We start from the raw sequence: 21,336 nt of genomic DNA on the forward strand, positions 1-21,336 counted from the left end.
GGGAGTTGTCTTTTCCCTCAGATGGGGGATTTCAAGACTAGGTGGTATATTTTTAAGGTGAGAGGAGAGAAATTTATAAAAGGTATAAGGAGCAAATTTTTGAGACAGAGCGTGGCTCTTGTGTGGAATGAGCTTCTTGGGGAAGTAGTGGATGCAGGTACGATTATAATGTTCAAAAAACATTTGGATAAGTACATGAATAGGAAAGAGGGATATGGGCCAGGAGCAAACAGGTTGGACTAGTTTAGTTTAGCTTTATGTTTGATGTGGACTGCTTAGACTGAAGGGTCAGTTTCTGTGCTGTATGACTGGATGATCTGGGCCCCTGCAGCCAGCTCCATCAATTGGAACTGGATGTCAGTCAAATACTAGAGTCGAGAGTATGGTGCCGAGAAAGCACAGCAGATCAGGCAGTATCCGAGGAGCAGGCAAATTGACCTTTTGGGCAAGTGCCCTTCATCAGGAATGAGGTTGCTCCAGCATCTGCAGTCCTCACTTTCTCCTAGTCAGTCAGATACTCTCTGGCTTGTAGCCACCAAAGTAGCTGAGCTGTGTTATCCACAAGAAGAACTTCATTCTCATCAAAGTCCTCCTCCTCCTCACAAGGTTGCTCACATTCCCCAAGTTCCTCAGTGTCTATCAGAGCACCTTGTTGCTCAGTCCAGTTGGGCAGAGCACAACACACCAGGATGATGAAGTGGCACCAGTCCATCTGGAGTATTCCCCAGATCACTCCAAGCAGTGGAACCACCATCTCCAGCAGCCCTACTATCTGCTCCACAATAGCCCTGGCATAAGGTTGGCAGCAAAGAGTCTGTGCTCAGAGTCAGTCAGGGGGGCGTGCACTGGTCCCATGAGCCATGCTCACAGTGGATAGACGTCATCCCCCCAGTAACCAGACTTGAAAGGTACCATGTACATGTGAGTGACCCAAGATGGAAGAGTTCTGGCAGCTGTCAGGAGAGCAGGCACATTCCCCCAGGGAAATGGTGACGGTGATCACAGATTACCTGGTCATGAATCTAATGGAACCCTTTCCTGTTGATGAATTTCGTCAATGGTATCTCACACCTGGAGAGAAGCCTGCTACATTCCCTCATCCCATTGCCTGAGCCATGCCTCATAATCAGGAAGCAAAGTGAAAGGCTGCCATCTTGCACCACTGCCATCAGTCACTGTCCTAATACCTTTGTGGGTGTAGGACAGGGAGATTCCACACAGGTCACCCATCGCTCTCCTGGAAGGAGGCAGTCACTTTGGGGTTCGCAGCAGCAGCCCCCTTGCCAGCCAGTGGGAGAAGGTGGTCTCCCACTCCTGCAGCCCTCAGCTCCTACTGTGGCATCTTACACTGTATCCTGGGACATATGTTGCCTGGGTCATCACTGCACCTCGCTCCTCCCCACGAAATGGAGGCAGGGCTGAAAATCTCTGGTGCTGATGGGCAGAAGGACCTCATTAGTACTGTCCGAATCAATGATTCCTTCTGCATCCTGATGGGCCATGTGGCTGTGACCTCTCCCTGAGTTAGTGCTCCTCATCCTCTGGGGCAGCTCCTGGCCTCGGTGTTGGGCCTGCTCCTCCTGTTCTGCCTTTACCTTCTCAGGAAGGCAGTGACCGACATCCCACCAGTGACTTGGTACAAGGGTCTCACTGTCACTTTCTTCTTGCTGGTAATGGCCAGCGTTGGGAACATAAGGAGGAAAACAGGTCCTCAGCTCTCCATACAGTGCTGACGTGGGCTGAATGCACTCCTCTAAACACTGAGATATGCAGCACTCTGATAATGAAGGGCATGTTTCCATCATTCATTCAAAATAAGGTGCCTATCAAAAATAAAAATCATACTACACTTGACAGGTTCACTCTGTCTTTCTCATCTCTGACTCTCAACAGATGCTGCCCACCCTGGTGAGATTCTCTGGCATGTTCCGCTTTTATTTCAAATCTCCAGCGTCTGTTGTGTTTGACTTTCATTGAAATAATTCAGCTTAATGTTCTGGAAGCATGGCTCCAAATCATTTCATAGCAGCAGGTGGAATTTAAATTCAGTTGTTTAAATCTGAAGCAGAAAGCTGGTATCAATAATGGTGACCATGAAAGTATAATTGATAGCGAGTTTTGAGAAGATTTATAGCTCAGGTTGAGGTTCTGAATGTAGGTTTGCTCACTAAGCTGGAAGGTTCATTTTCAGATGTTTCATCACCATACTACGTAACATCATCAGTGAGCCTCTGGATGAAGCACTGGTGGCATGGCCTTCTTTCTATTTATGTGTTTAGGTTTCCTTGGGCTGGTGACATCATTTCCCATGGTGACACCATTTCCGGCGGTGATCCCATTTCTGGTACTTTTTCCCAGGGAGTGGTAAATTGGATCCAAGCCAATGTGTTTGTTGATAGAGTTCTGGTTGGTATAATTGATTTTTCCAAAATCCCATCTGGTTCACTAATGTACTTTAAGGAAGGAAATCTGCCATATATTCTGGTGATCTTGCCTAAATGTGGCTCTAGTCACATAGCAATGTGATTGACTCAGTGTCCTCTAGAATGGCTGAACAAACTAGTCTGCATAAGAAGAAGGAACAGGCAACATACATTAGTCTCACCTATGACAGCTGCATCTCATGAAAAGATAGAAGCAAAACCTAAATATTTCTCTCCTACAATCCATGCCTTCATGGTTAAATCCCTCCATTGTCTCATCTGCATAGCTTTGTAACTTCTTCCAACTCTGCATTTCTTTGACTCTGCCCTTCTGTGTACCCCAACATCCTTTCCCTCAACATTCTTACCTATAGCTGCCCAGTGCATCATTATTGGAATAGCCCCTCCGCTTTTGGCTCCTTTAAAACTCTCTCCATTTTCCTCTGACAATGTTTATGGTCATCTATCTCCTTCTTTGGCACAGTGTCAAGTCCTATCTGAAGCAAGTAGACTCAGCATGACTTTATGAAGGGAAATCATGCCTGAAATATTTATAAGAATTCTTTGAAGAGATAATAGACAGGATAGATAAAAGGGAATAGTTGATGTTATATATTTGGATTTTCAGAAGGTGTTCGATAAGATATCACACATTAGAATAATTAATGAGATAAGAGTATGTTAGCAAGGATAGAGGGTTGGCTAGCTAAAAGATGTTGTGACAAAGGGAGCATTTTCAGGATGGCCACAGTCACAAGTGGAATGCCACAGGGATCAGTGCTGGGATCACAATTATTGGTGAGATATATTAATGACATGGATGGTAGAAGTGAATATACTATGGCCAAGTTTGCGGATGTCACAAAAATGGTGGGAAGGCAAGTTGTGGTGATAACAGAGTCTGCAGAGGGATATATGCAGATTAAGTGAGTGGGCAAAAACTTTGCAGATGGAATACAATGTGGGAAAATGTGTGTTTGTGCACTTTATGTGATGAATAGAGGTACTGAATATTATTTTAATGGACAAGGACTGCAGAAAACTGTAATAGAGATGGATTAGGGAGTCCTTGTGCATAAATCTCAAAACCCTAGCATACAGGTTCTGTTCAAGGGAAGGAAAATGGACTGTTGGCTTATCGAAATAGAATTAGAATTAGCCTTTTTTGTCATGTACTCTCGAATGAGTGCAGTGAAAAATTTGTAGTGTCGCCTCTCGGTGCCATCTTATGTACAGGGTACCTAGGCACAGGATACATAAGTATTTGTTACAGTCTTGAGAGAATCATAAATAAAAGTTCAGCATAACAATAAAGGATAAATAAGTTTTCTTTTAAAATGTACTCGCACGTTAGTCTTTTAACCAGGTCTGGGCTGGCTTTTAGACCAATGGGCCAAGTGTATAGGAGATGCTGGGCATCAATACTGGAGGCCTTGCAGGTCTCCACTCCACTCGCCTCTGGGACCTGCTGGTGCCACGCCAGCTTGCCCTGGGCTTCACCTCCACTCACCTGAATGAACTCACAAACTCTTAAGATTTGCCTCTACCTGTGTTTTTGTTTTTTGCCGCTGTCTACCTATTATTGACTTATTTAACTCTGTGATCTGCCTGTGTTGCTCACAAGACAAAGCTCCCTTGGTTTAAGTAAGATATATTCCTGATGAAGGGCTTTTGCCCGAAACATCGATTTTACTGCTCCTCGGATGCTGCCTGAAGTGCTGTGCTTTTCCAGCACTACTCTAATCTAGATATTGGTATCAAAGGCAATCCGGACAAGTTTCATGAGGTTGATCCCAGATATGGAGGGATTTTCGTATGAGGAGAGGTTGAATAGGTTGGGCCTGTACTCATTGGAATTGAGAAGAATGGGAGGCAATCTTATTGATTTTATTTTATTTTTTTGTTTTGATTAATTGTTGTCACATGTACCGAGATACAGTGAAAAGTGTTTTGCTATGTGCTTTCCAGGCAGATCGTACAATACCAGTGTATAAGGGTAGCAGAATAGAGTGCAGAATACAGTGTTACAGCTACAGAGAAGATGCATAGAGAGAGAGAGATCAACATTAACATTTGAGATATCTGACAAGATTCTTAGGGAACTTGACAGGGTAGATGCAGAAGGTTGTTCCTCCCAATGGGAGAGTCTGGGAGCAGAGGGTACAAACGCAGACCAGGAGTTCACCCAGTTATGACAGAGAGGAGGAGGAATTTCTTCTCTGACAGAGTAGTGAATCTGTGGAATTCTTTACCATAGAGGGATGTTGAAACGGAGTCATTAAGTTTATTCAAGGCTGAAGCCGACTTTTAATTAGTAGGGGAATCAGGGATAATGGGGAAAAGGCAGGAGTTGACGAGTATCACATCAGCCAGGATCTCAGCGAATGGCAGACCAGACTTGGACTAAATGGCTTACTAATGCTCTTATGTCTTACTTTTATATGGGTATACAACTGTGAAAGGGTTTTTGGGATTTATTTTAATTATGGTAAAGATGCGACATAAATGCAATCTGTTGTTGAAACCTGAGCCAAAATGCTGTAAACGTGGTGCTGACTATAAAGCAGAATATGTGTTGAAGACTTGACATGAGGAGTTTTAATGCCCCAGGATTTACGGGTACAAAATATTGCAATCAATGGCAACGCTTAAATATAGATACTTTAATAAATCATGCCAAGGTGCTTCAGAGATGTGTTTTCAACAGCTGGTCACATAAAGATTGAGGGCAGATGGCCAAAGCTTTAGGATTGAAGGTGCATGCTTAAGTAGCAAAGAGAGGTGGGAAAGGAAGAGATCAAAGGTGGAAGTACCACAGCTTCAGGGGCCTCAGTATGTGAGGTGCAGCACTGCTGAAGTGACCACAATTAGAGGAGCTCACAGCTAGGGCTGGAGAAGGTTGCAGGGAGAGGGAATTGCAAAACAAGGACGAGAGTTTCAAAAGCAAAGATGCTCCTCAACAAAAGCACTGTGAAATAAAATGAGAGAAAAACACAGCAAGGTCAATTTATTTTTTAAAAGATGCAGGACTGTAGGAATGTGTCTCAAGCGGTGGCTCAAAACAGACGGAGCTCATCTCGCACAAAGCGGCTAATATTTAATTCCAGTGAACCGAATATCAGGAATGGGGCGTTCAATCCGCCACAGCCTAGACTGCTTTTACGCCCATTGCTGTAGACGAATTTCCAGGGAACTCATTCCCTGCAGCTTATAGACTCCGCCAGTCCCCATCGTGGAAGTGCAATTTCTAAAAAGAGAGATGGGTGGAAATGCCGTTTTTTAAAAAATTTCTGCAGCTGGGCATGGCATCCTAGGGCTGTGTGAGTCAGTAAAATAGGCTGCAAATAATAAGCTGGTTTCTCCAGCCCCAGACCCCCTCACTGCCTGCAGTAACCAGAAGTGAATAGCAGGCGACCCGGAAGATGAGATCTGCCTGAAACAAGCCCGAAGATCATCGCAACCCTTTTATTTTTTTTATAAACCAAGTTTTTTTTTAAAAAAAGACCCCTTTGCAAGCAAGGTCTGTATGCAATGCTCTGATTTCAAAACTGGGTTGGCTGCATTCAATGCAAAAGGCGCTTGTGGTGCAAGGATGGTGGGGAGGGGGGGGGATTGAAGGCGAGACGAACCTTTTTTTTCGCTCTGTGCAAAGTGGTTTCCTAATGCATTTTCAGATCTTTGGGTTTTGCATTCAAATGCAATGCAAGGCATGCGTGTTCTAGGAAGTGTTGAAGCGTCTGAATTTTTTTTAAATGTGTGTGTGTGCCGGGCAATTCAAACCCTTGGCAATTCTTAAATCGCACGTAAACAATGAATCATCAAGACATGCAAATGTGATTTCAGATCTGAGCTTCTTTTTCTCTCTCTCTCTCTGTCTCATTACTTTGGGACCTGCAAAATATGGCGACTCTATGTCCTTTTTTTAAAAAAAAACACCGGCTGCCATTTTTGTTTTTTTTTCTTCTTTTGTCGCTTTTTAAAAAGAATTTCTTTTGCAGAAAAAGTTTTATTTTTACCCCGCAGACGGCCTGAGAATGCAGGAGAGGCTGAGCACAGACACAGGAGGGTATTTGCACCACCCTCTGCAATATCAGAAAGCCCACATTTCTTTTTGTAATCGCATGCAAAGTTCCTGCAACAAATGCATCTCGTTTTAATTTCTTGAAGATTTTTTTCTTTCTCCCTCAGCACCCCCCCCACTTTCCCAAACAATTGCAAATCCTTTAATGGAGAGCGAAACAGATCTAATGCATTTTAGCGCCTTTTCAGAATTTTTAACCCAAAAAAAAAGAAATTTGATACTTTGGGATGAAACTGTTACTGTTGGGATTTGTAACAAGTTTCTATATAGTTTTAAGGTTGAAATGGAAGATATGTCCTAAAAGATTCAAGTTCATTTATCGTTTTAAGATTGAAATGGAAACCTTGTTCTGAAAGATTCAAGTTTTTTAAATGTTATTTTTCTCTAGGCCTCTGCCAAAAAGTTTTACATTGAGTGAACAAGATGTTTTAATTTCATTCAACATTGATGACTGCCTCAGTTTTCTCTTTTTTAAAACAAAAGTAAAAATGTGACCTTTTAAATCTGTTCATCTTAATGATTAATGTGGGATTAATTTCTGTAAAGTATTATTATCGGGATTAGTGTGGAAAATGCAACTGTTAGGAATATCTCTCGAGTTGGGAGGGGGAATGGTACTTGGCAGAATTTTTAAAATAAAAAATGTGATGATAAAGTTGCTGATTTTGGAACTGCCCTGACACAGGGATGTTATTTGATGTTGTAGTTGTTGATTGATTCACTAATGGATGGAAGAAATCGGTTCTGCCTGTGTTGGACGAGTGGCTCCAAGGTGTCCTCCCACAACCATCCCATTCATCTGCAGGAGAGTTTTGTAGAACCACTCTGGGAGTCTGACTGTAGGTGCCTTACAGGGCTGGCCACACAGTCTGTCTGACTGACTGAGGAGATGGTGAAGTTCTTCATTCCTGGTTTTGGGTGATTCTGGATCCATAATTCAAAATGACCATTCTCAATGGGGAGCAGGTTGTCAGTTTGGAGCCTACAGAGATGACCAATCTAGATGGTCAGCTAAGTGGTCAGTTTTGCATCCAGACAGGTGATCCAGGGTATGTTGGCAGGGCATGCAGTCAGTTTTGGTGTCTGGGTGGATCACCTCAGGCCAAGTTGTGTTGTGGCCTGTTGGTTAGTTTCTAAACTGACATGAGGTATCTAATCGGAACTCATTGAGGTATTGACCCTGATTTCACTTTTCTGGAGACTTCCTGCGGTGTGTGGTGGAGTTGGGCCAACAGCGCAGAATATTTCAGAGCAAGTGCAGTGGACTTTCAGCATTGCCAGTTTATTGACTCCTCTCTGTTAGAAATGTCTTGTAGTCATTCCGAGAAACAATATCAAAGTTAACTGTGGCCTTGGGATCAGGCCAAACCGATGAAAAGATTTTATTATTTTCTGTAGCAGTACATGGAATTGAAACTGTCTGATCTCCTGTGGTTTATCTGGTGTTTCATGCACCTCTGGAGGACCAGCTTTCACAACTTTAGTCTTTGATGGTGTTAACTCTATAAGTTAACACAATTGGTCATTCATTCAGTGTGAAGTTAATAGTTCATAAAAGATAGGAACTCATTAAGTCTACTGTGCCATTCAATGAGATCACAGCCAATTTGATAGTTCTCAACTCCCCTTTCCAGTATTTTCCCCAAAATCCTTGGTTCCCTTACTGATTTAAAAGCTGTCCATCTAAACCTTGAATATATTTTAATCCCCAGCTTCTGTTGCCCTCTTTGGTAAAGAAGTCTTCAGATTGTCCACCCTCTGAGAGAAGAAATTCCTCTTCATCTCCATGTAACCCCTTATTGTGAGATTATGCCCTCTGGTCCTAGACTCTCCCACAAAGGGAATCAATCTGCATCTACCCTACCAAGCCTCCTAAGATTCTTTTATGACTCAAGAAAGTCACCTCTCAATTCTTATAAATGTCAATGGGTGCAGGTCGAACCTACTCAATCTCTCTTTAAAAGACAATCCTTCCATACTCGAGATCAACCTTGTGAACCTTTTCTGGACTGTCTCCCATGCCAGTGTATCCTTCATTAAACAAAGGGAACAAAATTGTTGACATTAAATAGGGCGTAATCTAAATAGTGTTGTGTAGTTTTAGCAAAATCGCCCTATTATAATCTATTCCTTTCAAAATAAAAGTAAACAGACTCTTTGCCTTTCCTACTCCCTCCTGACTCGATGGTTTTTTGTGATTTATGCAACAGGACCTCAAAATCACTCAGCACTTCAACATTTTCTGTTTTTTATTCAGCTCTATTGTCAAAGTGCACAATGTCACATTATATTCCATCTGCCAAACTAGTGCCTACTCACTTAGACTGTTTATAGCCCTCTATATCCTCCTTGTCTTCCCACCTATTTTTGTGTTATCTGCAAACTTGGCTATAGTACATTCATTTCCATCATCCAAGTTATTAATATACATTGTAAATAATTATGGCCACAACACTGACCCTTGTGGCACTCCAATAGTCACAGGTTGCCATTTTGAAAAATCATCCCTTATCCCAACACTCTGTTTTCTGTTAGTTAGCCAATCCTCTGTCCATGCTAAAATATTCCCCCCAGCGCCATGGGGTCTTATTCAGTAGCATTAAGCGTGGTATTTTATTGAAGGCTTTTTATAAACCAAATGTACAAGTGAATCTGTTCATTTATGCTTCAGTCTAACATATAAAATGACTTTAAAAGAAAAGTAATGTCAAACGAAAAGTAGTCCTTGTAAATAAGCAGGCTATTGTAGGCTGGAGACATCTACACTCTGAGCCCAGCCCTCCTTTTATGATTTGATTTATTTATTGTCATGTAAATCTTGTCATAAAATACAGTGAGAAGTGTTGGAAAGTGTTGCCTCTCTTCTGCACCATCTTAAAAACACAGAAAAAAGAGCAAAACTTCGAATATAAAGACAGGAAAATGAAGGAATGAAGAAGGTATTCACCTTTACAGTCCTTGTTCGATTTGATAAAAGGATGTCCAGTGTACAGTTTTATTTTGGTCAGACTTGTCCATTTGGCGACGGAGATATGTGCGAACATATCACTTTGGCTAAATCAAACTCACTTAATTTGTTTTCAAGTTTATCTATTAAACGTATTGTTGGTTTATTTTAAATGGAGTAGCCAGGTAGCAAAAACTGAGCACTGAAACACCATGCCTCAGTGATCAAACACCCAAACAAAAAGACTTATAAGGTTAACACTAGTGAGGTGCAAGTTCTTAAATGACTTATTTAACAGAGGCTAAGGCGCTATGGGCTGAAAGGCCTGTTTTTATGCTGTAACAATTCAGTGATACTGAATCAGCCGGAAGAGTCAAAGAGCAGAGTAGAACGGACAAAAAGTAAATTTAAAGCTGATGCCTGTCAGTTCTTCAGATGAAGAGTGATAAACACATAAAATAAGATTGGGCAGTAATAATGATATGAAAGACTTGAATATTTGCAAAAAGTTTGTGATATCAGGTTAAAATTTTGGGAATGAGTACAAAAGGTTTATTGGAGTCGTGGAGACATAACAGCATGGAAACAAACTCTTCAGTCCAACTCGTCCACACCAACCAGAAGTCCTAAATTAATCTAGTGCCATTTGCCACTGTTTTGGCCCATTACCTCTAAACTCTTCCTACTCGTGTACCAATCCAGATGCTTTTTAAATGTTGTAATTGTACCAACCTTTACCACTTTCTCTGGCAGCTCATTCCATACACGCACCACCAGCCTCTGCCTGAAAAGGTTGTCCCTTTGGTCCATTTTATATCTTTCCCCTCTCACCTTAAACCTATGCCCTCTACTTTTGGAGTCCCCCACCCTGGGGAAAAGACCTTGTCTATTTACCCTATCCATGCCCCTTGTGATTCTATAAATCTCTATAAGGTCACCCCTCAGCCTCCGACACTCCAGGGAGAACAGCCCCAGCCTATTCAGCCTCTTCCTCACAGCTCAAATCCTCCACCCCGGCAACATCCTTGTAAATCTTTTTTGAACCTTTTCAAGTTTAACAACACCTTTCCTATTGCAGAGAGACCAGAACTGCACACAATATTCCAAAAGAGGTCGAACCAATGTAATGTACAGCCGCAATATGACCTCCCAATTCCTATGCTCAATGCTCTGACCAATGAAGGCAAGCATACCAAATGCCTGTGTCTACCTGAGACTTCACTTTCAATGAACTATAACCCTGCACCCCAACTTTTTTTGGCCACACTCCTCCAGGACCTTACCATTATGGGTATAACTCCTGCCCAGATTTGCCTTATCAAAATGCAGCACCTCATTTATCTAAATTAAACTCCCTCTGCCATTTCTCAGCCCATTGGCCCACCTGATCAAGATCCTGTTGTACTCTGAGATAATCTTCTTTGCTGTCCACTACACCTCCAACTTTGATGTCATCTGCAAATTTACCAACCATTTGTCCTATATTCATATCCAAATCATTTATATAAATGGTGAAAAGCAGTAGACCCAGCACTGATCCTTGCAGCACACCACTGGTCACAGGCCTCCAGTCTGAAAAGCAACCCTGTATCACCATCCTATCTCTGCTACCTTGAGCCAATTTTGTATCCAAATGGCTAGTTCTGTCTGTACTCCATGTGATCTAACCTTGCTAACCAGTTTACCATACAGGGCCTTGTCAAGCGCCTTGCTGAAGTCCATACCGATCACGTCCACCATTCTGCCTTCATCAGGGTCACTTCTTTGTCACTTCTTCAAAAATACTCAAGCAAGTTAGTGAGACATGATTTCCCATGCACAAAGCCATGTTGAGTCTCCCTAATCAGTTCTTGCCTTTCCAAATGTGCAAATCCTATCCATTATAATCCCCTCCAACAACTCACCCACTACTGACATCAGGCTGACTGGTCTAAAGCTCCCTGGCTTATCCTTATCACCTTTCTTTAAATAATGGCGCCACATTAACCAACCACCAGTCTTCTGGCACCTCACCCATGGCTATAGATACATGGATCTCAGCAAGGGGCCCAGCAATCATTTCCCTAGCTTCCCACAAAGTTCTAGGGTACACCTGATCATGTCCTGGGGATTTATCCACCTTTATGCGTTTTAAGATGTCAAATACCACCACTTCTGTGGTATGGAAATTTTTCAAGTTGTCGCTATTTATTTCCCCATGTTCTTTATCTTTCATATCCTTCTTCTCCAGAGTGAACATTGATACAAAATGCTCATTTAATATTGCCCCCAACTCCTGCAGTTCCACACATAAGCATCCTTGTTGATCTTTAAGGGGCTCTATTCTCTCCCTAATTACTCTTTTGTCCTTAATGTGTTTGTAGAATCCCTTTGGGTTTTCCTTAACCCTATTTGCCAATGCTATCTCGTATTACCTTTTTGCTCTCCTGATTCCTCTCTTGCATATATTCCTACTGCTGGGGATTCACTCAATCCCTGCTGTCTATACTTTATATATGCCTCCATTTTCTTGACCAGGGCCTCAATTTCTCTAGTCATCTAGCATTTCCTACACCTACCAGCCTTGCCCTGTCTCTGGTCTCTCAGTATCTCATTTTTTAAATGCTTCCCACTTTCCACCCATCCCTTTACCTGCAAATGGCTGCCCCCTGTCAACTTATGAAAGTTCTTGCTTCATACTGTCAAAATTGGCCTTACTTCAATTTAGAACTTTAACTTTTAGATCAGGTCTATCCTTTTCCGTAACTATTTGAAAACTAATAGAATTTTATGATCACTAGCCCCCAAGTGCTCCCCCACTGATACCTCAGTCACTTGTCCTGCTTTTATTTCCCTTCTCTACTAGGTACATCTACAAACTGAATAAGAAAACACACACTTAGCAGGTTCCTCTCCATCCAAGTCCTTGCATTATGGCAGTCCCAGTCTATGTCTGGAAAGTTAACATTTCCTGCCATTACAACTTTATTATTCTTACAGATAACTGAGATCTCCTTACAAAAACAAGTTTGTTTCTCAATTTCCTGCTGGCTAGTGTTTGGGGGGGGGGGGTGTCTAAAGTACAATCCCAATGATGTGATATCCCTTTCTTATTTCTCAGTTTGACCCAAATAACTTCCCTGGATATACTCCTCAGAATATCCTCCCTAAGTAGACCCATAATATTATTCCTAATCAAAAATGCCACTCCCCATCCTCTCTTGGCCCCCTTTACATCCTTCCTATAACATCTATGCCCTGTAACATTAAGCTGCTGGTTCTGTCCATCACTGAGCCATGTTTCTGTAATAGCTATGGATACCCCAGTCCTTTGTTTTCAACCATGCCTTGAGTTCATCTGCCTTACCTGTCAGGCCTCTTGTGTTGAAATAAATACAGTTTAATTTATCAGTCCTACCTCGTTCTCTGCCTTGCTCCTGCCTCAGGTTATAGTACAACAGGTTTATTTGGAAGCACTAGCTTTCAGAGCACTGCTCCTTCATCAAATGGTTGTGGAGTAGGACCAAAAGATGCAGAATTAAGAGCAAAAGATTACAGTGTTATGCAACTGAAATGATATATTGAACAAATCTAGATTGCTGTTAAGCCTTTCATCTTTTAGAATGGGTTGCAGGTTTCGGTTCATTAATATGTAAATCCTGGAACTTCTTTTAATTCACATTCTCGAGATAACTTATGGTTTTATAAAAACAGTGACATCTCAGCTCAGACAAATCTTTAAAGGTGTGAGGTTAGAGTCTGTCTGTATCCCAGTCTTGAGTCAGACCGGTGCTATTTCCAAACTTATAAAACATTACATGGATTGCCTGCCTGCAGATGTGTGCTTTTTGAGCAAAATAGAATATATCTGCAAATATAATTCTGCAAATGTAAAATCACTTATATGTGTGTGCGCGCATGAGAGAGAGAGAGAGAGTGTGTGTGTGCATGCATGCATGCGTGTGAGTGCGAGTGCAAGTGAGAGAGTGTATGTTTGTATGTGTAGATGCTTGGTAAAGTATGTGTATGTGAGTGTGATGGAGTATAAGTCTGTGGGAGGGTGTGTGCATGAGTATGAGTGTGGGGACTTGAGTGTGTGTGTTTGAGAGAGGATCTGCATGAGTGTGTGTGTGAGAGAGTGTATAGTGTAGTGGAGTCACCTGCCGTGTGACATGAACCCAAGATCCTGGTTGAGGCCATCCTCATGGGTACCGAACTTGGCTATCAGCCTCTGCTCAGCCACTCTGCAATGTTGCGTACCTCGAAGTCCACCTTGGAGGACAGTCACCTGAAGATCCGATGCCGAATGTCCCTGATTGCTGAAGTGTTCCCCAATTGGGAGGGAACACCCCTGTCTGTTGATTGTTGCAGGGTGTCCATTCATCTGTTGTTGTAGCGTCTGCTGGGTTTTGCCAATGTTCCATGTCTTGGGGCATCCTTACCTGCAATGTATGAGATAGACAACTTTGCGGAGTCACATGAATACGTGTCCCGCATATGGTTGGTGGTGTCCCCATGTGTAATGGTGGCATCCGTGTCGAACTCTGACTCATCTTGCAGTGGTTGCCATGACAGGGTTGTACGGTGTTGTGGTCAATGTCATCCTGTGGGCTGGACAGTTGCGAACAATGATTTGTTTAAGGTTTGGTGGTTGTTTAAAGGTGAGAAGTGGAGATGTGAAAAAGGTCTTGGTGAAATGCTCATCCTCATTGACAATGTGTTGCAGGCTGCGAAGAACATGACATAGTTTCTCTCCTCCTGGGAAGTACTGAGCAATGGAGGGTACCCTATCGGTTGCATCCCATGTCTGACTCCTGTGGAGGTCATTATGGTTTCTCGCTGTGGCACTCTGGAACTGGCAATCGATGAGTTGAGCATTGTACCCTGTTCATGTGAGGTCATCCTTGAGCACCTTCAAGTGTCCGTCACATTCCTCCTCATATGAACAGATCTTGTGTATGCTTGGGCTTGTCCGTATGGGATGGTTGTTTTAATATGCTTAGGGTGGAAACTAGAGATGTGCAGCATCTGCACCCATATGGACAAGCCCTACGCACGTATAGGATCACCTACCATGTACGCAATAGGTACTCATGTGACTCGGCCAACGTTGTCTATCTCCTACATTGCAAGCAAGAATGCCCCCGAAGCATGGTACGTTGGTGAAACCCAGCAGATGCTACGACAGCACATGAATGGATACACGCAACAATCAACAGATAGGGTTATTCCCTCCCAGTTGAGTAACACTTCAGTGGTCAGGGACATTCGGCCTTGGATCTTTGGATGACCATCCTCCAAGGTGGACTTTGGGATACACAACCATGCAGAGGTGGCTGAGCAGAGGCTGATAGCCAAGTTCGGTACGCATGAGGATGGTCTCAACTGGGACCTTGGGTTCATGTCGCACTACAGGTGACCCCACTACACTATACACTCTCTCACACATATGCACACACTCTTACATACTCACGCAGACTCTCTCTCATACACATGCTGTCTCTCACATACACTCCCATGCACACACCCTCTCACAGGCATATATTCCATCACACTCACACTTTACTGAGCATCCACACATGCAAACACATTCTCTCTCACATGCACTCGCACTCGCACTCCCACGCATGCACTCACTCTCACTCTCTCTCTCTCTCTCTCTCTCTCATGCATGCACACACATATAAGTCTATGGGATGAATTTACATTTGCAGAATTGTATTTGTAGGTACATTCTATTTTGCTCAAAAAGCACACAATCTGCAGACAGTCAATCCATTTAATATTTTAAAAATTCCACTTTGGAAATAGAATCAGTCTGATTCAAGATTGGGATACAGACTCTAACTTAACACCTTCAATGCATTGTTTGAGCTAAGATGTCACCTTTTTTTAAATAAAACCTTAAGTTCTCTCGAGAGTGTGACTTTAAAGAAATTCTGGGATTTACATATTAATGAACCAAAAACCTGCAACCCATTCTAAAAGATGAAAGACTTAACAGCAATCTAGGTTTGTTCAATGTATCATTTCAGTTGCATGACACTGTAATCTTTTGGGATAAATTCCGTGTCTTATGGTCCTGCTCCACAACCACCTGATGAAGGAGCAGTGCTCAAGCATATTGATGTCTATCACAGGAAACCCTCATGATTGATCACTGCCCAAAGGAAGAGATTTTTAAAAATAAGCTAAACTTTAAAAGGCTGTCTGAATGGCACAAATGAAATTGCTTTACATCAATTTCACTCACTGTAATGAAGTTCAGACACAAAGTCAGCCACCTCCAAGAAAGGCAAAATTAAAAATCACACAACGCCAGGTTATAGTCCAACAGATTTAATTGGAAGCACATAAAAGCTAGTGCTTCCAAATAAACCTGTTGGACTATAATCTAATATTGTGTGATTTTTAAAAACTTTGTCCATCCCAGTCCAACACCGGCTCCTCCACATCATTGTTCCTTGACTATTTAACTGGACCAACCTCAGACTTGCCTCTTTTCTCACTATCTCTTTGGGTCCGACCCTGTCCCCCACCATTATTAGTTTAAAGCCTCCCGAGAAGCACTAGCAAATCTCCCGCCAGTATGTTAGGTCCCTTCCAATTCACATGCAACCAGTCCTTCTTATACAGGTCACGTCTACCCCAGAATAAATTCCAATAATCCAAAAATGTGAATCCTTCTTCCTTGTACCAACTCCTCAGCTGTGCATTTGTCTGCTTTAGCCTTCTATTCCTACCCTCACTAGCGCGTAGCACTAGGAGCATGGATTTAGCCCCCCATTCTGATGTCTCATTGCCGGCCACAGAAACGTCAGTGCCTCTATGTAGAGAGTCCCCTATTACAATCAATTGCTTGGAACCTGACATACCCTCTCGTTACATTAGAGTCAGTCTCGGTACCAGAAACCTGGCTGTCAATGCTACATTCCCCTGACAGTCTATCATCCCCTACATTTTCCAAAACCGCATACTTGTTTGAGATGGGGATAGCCACAGGAGACTACCTGCCTACTCCTCCTACCTTTCCTAACGGTAACCCATCTACCTGACTTTATCAGTGGTCTTTCTACCTTCCTGAAACTGCCATCCATCACACCCCTGAGCTGCTGTAAACTCCTCATTGCCTCTAACTGTCACTCCAACCTATCCATGCAATCTGATAGGATCCACAACCAAACACACTTCCTGCAGACTAAATCATCAGGAACATTGAAATTCTCGCTAATCTCCCACATCGGAGAGGAAGAACACATCACTTTACTAAAGTCCATCTCTTTACCTTAACAATCTGCACATCCAAAAAATAGTTGTCTATTGCTCTAAAAACAATGTCCTTGGTTAACTTAGTGCCTATATTTTATATTAAAAAGAAGTTAATGATGGGACAAATCTCTGTAAAACATATATTTTTAAAAGAAACCTCCACCGTACTTTTATTTAATTTATTCATTCATGAGATGTGGGTGTCACTGGCTAGGCCAACATTTATTGCCCATCCATAATTGCCCAGAGGGCAGTTAAGAGTCAACGACATTGTTGTGGGTCTGGAGTTACATGTAGGCCAGACCAGGCAAGGCTGGCAATTTCCTTCCCTCAAGAATATTAGTGAATCAGATGGTTTTTTCCAACAATTGATAAGAGATTCATGGTCATTATTAGACTCTTAATTTCAGATTTTCTTTTATTGAATTCAAATTCCACCGTCTGCTGTGGTAGGATTTGAACCTGGGTGTCCAGAACATTACTCAAGTCTCTGGATTAACAGTCCAGAGATAAAACCACTAGGCCATCACCTCTTGTAGAATTACCAAAAAAAACCAGATTAGGATTGATGTTTGAAAAGACTTGAAAAAATTATTTCTCGTACTAAATATGAGGTAAATACCACAAGATTTTCTCATTTCATATGAACGTATTTTCCTTTTGATTTTTTTTGTCCAATTTATTCTCTCGCATTGAAGCCAGCATGAAGTAGCATCATAGCATGATGCAGGCTGGGGGCAGATCAGCCAGTTTTTTTTTGAATGGCTTGAGGAGGCATGGTGGGGCCTACTCCTGTTTATGTCCTCCAAGAGAGAAATTCTCCTCTTCTTAGCCTTAAATGGGAGACCGCCTTCTTTTTAAATTGTGCCCCCTAGTGTTATCCACTTTGATCGATTAAACTCAGGTTAAACTACCACCAGGCGAAACATCCTTTCAATATCTACCCTGTCAACCCCCTTCTGAATCTTGCATGTTTCAATAAGATCACTCCTCGGTCTTCTAACTTCCAACTCCAAAGAGGACAGTCATGGCTTCTGCAGTCTGTTTACATCACTAAAATCTTTCACTGTGTTAAATTTTTAAAGTCTTCTCCAAGCCTTGGTATCCTTCTGAAAGAGTGATGCCCAAAATTGAAAGCAAAATTCCATATGAGGCTTCATCACTGTTCTGTGCCTCCTTGCTTTTGCATTCCAATTTCCTATTTGCTTTCTTTTATAGTCATCTCAACTTGGCCTGTCATTTTCAAAGATTTGTGTACAGCTTCCCTTAGGATTTCTTGACTTTTGAACCCTCTACAAAATTATGCCGTCTAGTTGATGGCGTTTTCTGTTTTGTGCTATCTTTAAGAAAATGCACATGAACAACGTGGGTGCTTTGGCTGCTGAGTGATCTCTCCTTTGCTTTTCAACATTTTCCCTTGATTGTACGTGCCAAGGTCTGGATCTTGCCAACTAGGGAATTAACCTCCGGTTCAGTCTTTCTGTGACATGTTGCAGTGGAACTTGAACCTTTCTGTTGAATTGCTTTTGGCACTTTAGTTTCACAGCACTGTTCTAATTTCTCATTGGACAGTTTTCTTGTTTGGTCACGGGGGCAAGATTTAAGCTGGCTTTTCTGTCTCGATATAATTCAGATAAGATTAATTCTGTCTACTGTGAAGACCTCAGCCTGTCGCAAGTAGACATTTTATATTTATGTGGTCTGTATTCTGTTCAGTAATGCTGGTTTGTGGTTTTACAGGATGTTGGGAGAACATTTTGCACCACACCCAAAGGCTCATTCTTCATGTGTGAACCGAGGGTTAGAATTGGGTGTTCCTCCCTAGCTCAGTTGGCTGGACAACTAGTTTGCAAACATAAACAGCGCCAACATACATGTTCAATTCCCTGCATTGGCTTTTTAAAAATTCATTCATGGGATGAGGGTGTCGCTGGCTAGGCTGCATTTATTGTCCATCCCTCATTTTCCAGGGGACAGTTAAGAGTCAACCACATTGTTGTGGGTCTGGTGTCACAGGGCAGACCAGGTAAAGGTGGCAGATTTCTTCCCTTGGCAGATGGTCTCTCCTTTTAACCACTCTCCTCACCTGAGGTGTGGTGAAACTTAAGTTAAACCACCCCCTGTCACCTCTCTCGCTAATGAGAGAGTAGCTCTGCAGGCTCCTCTGTGACTATAGCGACTTTACCCTTGTCTAGTAAGGAAATACTCATGAAGAACTTATGCTCGAAACGTCGACTCTCCTGCTTCTCGGATGCTGCCTGACCTGCTGTGCTTTTCCAGCACCACACCTTTTGACTCTGATCTCCAGCATCTGCAGTCCTCACTTTCTCCTAGTAAGGAAATCACAACCTAGGCGAGTGCTAGTCTCATATGATGTTTCCTCTCTTCCCACCATCTTAATTGTTTATTCTTTATGCGATTTTGATTAGTTATTGAAACTTCACAGACACTAATCAAGGCTAGGAATAATTTTAAACCCATCCTACAGCCTACCTTGAAACTGAGTGAGCCAACTAACATTATAGTTCCTATACTGCGGAATCTGCATTCCCTAGAATGTTTCCATCTCTCCATAGTTTGACAAGTAACATGGCAAAGGGTCACAGTGAGTAGGGTACATCCCTCATTGAGTTTTCACTGGATGTTCGGAGATGAAAACTCACCAATGTAAGGAGTGAATCAACCATTGTTCAAAGACATGAAGGTTACCAGCAATCTGTTGATTTCTAATTAGCCCGATTAGCTGATAGGCCATGAGTATTTAAATGTCTATAGTGGCCTTTGTGGGCTGAGTCAGTATAGCAGTGAAACACAGGCTTAACTCCGATCCTGGACTCTTTTGAACTGTATCTCAGGAAATATGCCATTAATAAAAAGATTGTTGTGTGTATTGTCTCCTGTCAGAAGATGTCAGTAGTACAGATAAGAAGGACTGTCATACTATCAAACTCTATTTTGTAAGGACAATGAGTCATAAGGTGTACAGCACGGAAACAGACCCTTCGATCCAACTCACCCATGTCAACCAGATATCCTACCTAGCATTTGGCTCTTAAACCCTTCCCTTCCTATTCATATCCCCATCCAGATGCCTTTTCAGTGATGTAATTATACCAGCCTCCACCATTCCTCTGGCAGCTCATTCATTCACACACCACCCTCTGTGTGAAAACGTTGCCCCTTAGATCCCATTAATCTCTTTCCCCTCCCACCCTAAACCTATGCTCTCTAGTTCTGGACTCCCCCAGCGCAGGGAAAAGACCTTGCCAATTTATCCTATTCATGCCCCTCTCACGTGTTTATTTTTATAGGACATTATTAAGCTGGAGACGGTTTAGAAAAAGATTTACCATGATGCTGCCAGGAATGGAGGATTTCAGGCTGGATAGGCTGGGACTTTTCTCGCTGGGCATAGGAGGGTTGAGGGTTGACCTTATAGAGATTTATAAAGTCATGACCGGTATTAATAAGAGTGAATGGCAGGTGTCTTTCCCCTAGGCTGGGAGATTTCAAGACGAGGAGATATATTTTTAAGGTAAGAGGAGAAAGGTTTAAAAAATACATGAGGAACAACTTTTTTACACAGAGAATGGTTCGTGTGTGGAATGTGCTTCCAGAGGAAGTGGTGGATATGGGTGTAGTTACAACATTTAAAAGACATTAAATAAGTAGATGAATAAGAAATGTTTGGAGAGATGTAGGTCAAGTACAGGCAGGTGGGACTAGTTTAGTTTGGGATTATGGTTGGCATGGATTAGTTGGACCAAAGGGTCTGTTTCTGTGCTGTATGACTCTATGACTTTTCTGGGGAAATGTCAAGTGATTATATCAAGCACTTGCCCCAGCAAAATAAACAGCTTGTGCTCTCAATTGCGGGGTTATTTTTACTCTTCAAGTTTAGATTCAAAAACTGCAACATTTTACTTTTCCAAGATAAATCTTTTCCACAGACTGATTACAAAAGCTTCTGTATGTTCCTGCAAAGAGAAAAAAAATCAGTGAAGACAAATATCGCTCACTTATAGTCAGGAGCAGGGGAAATTATAATGGGGTACAAAGAAATGGCAGACTAATTTTGGTTCTGTGTTGACAAAGGACAACACAAATAGCATTCCAAAAATGTTGGGGAACACATAATCCAGAGAGGGAAGAACTGAAAGAAATCGCTATTTGTTAAAGAGTCATAGAAATGTACAGCATGGAAACAGACCCTTCGATCCAACTCATCCATGTTGACCAGATATCCTAACCTAATCTAGTCCCATTTGCTAGCATTTGGCTGTAAACCCTTCCTATTCATATACCCATCCAGATGCCTTTTAAATGTTGTAATAGTAGGGAAGTGGTGCTGGGGAAATTTATGGAATTAAAGACTGGTAAACCCCAACAAAATACATCCCAGCGTACTGCAGGAGGTAGCCCAGGAAATAGTAGATGTATTAGTTGTAACTTTTCAAAATTCCAGAGTCTCTGGGAACAGTTCCTACAGATTGGAAGTTGCTAAGACTCCAGTCTTTAAAAAAGAAAGTAGGGAGTAAACAGGGAATTACAGACCAGTTAGTCTGACACTGGTAGGGTGGAAAATCCTATAGTCCATTATAAAAGATTTAATTGCAGCGCATTTGGAAACTGTGACA

The 21,336-nt window shown here is 42.2% G+C and overlaps 1 protein-coding gene across 4 annotated transcripts in view; it reads left to right on the plus strand.

Annotated features, from left to right (window-relative positions):
* Window positions 1–21,336, plus strand: part of LOC122540226 (zinc finger protein 362-like) — a 98,123-nt gene that overhangs the window by 26,275 nt on the left and 50,512 nt on the right. The window contains exon 1 of one of the 4 annotated variants that reach the window (XM_043675624.1): window positions 5,139–5,943. The exons of the other annotated variants lie outside the window; for them this stretch is intronic. The gene's annotated coding sequence lies outside the window, so the exon portion shown is untranslated. Of the gene's footprint in view, window positions 1–5,138; window positions 5,944–21,336 lie in introns of those variants that run through there. 4 annotated transcript variants of the gene reach the window in all.

The sequence above is a fragment of the Chiloscyllium plagiosum genome, chromosome 34 (genome assembly GCF_004010195.1).
Source record: "Chiloscyllium plagiosum isolate BGI_BamShark_2017 chromosome 34, ASM401019v2, whole genome shotgun sequence".
NCBI lineage: Eukaryota > Metazoa > Chordata > Chondrichthyes > Orectolobiformes > Hemiscylliidae > Chiloscyllium > Chiloscyllium plagiosum.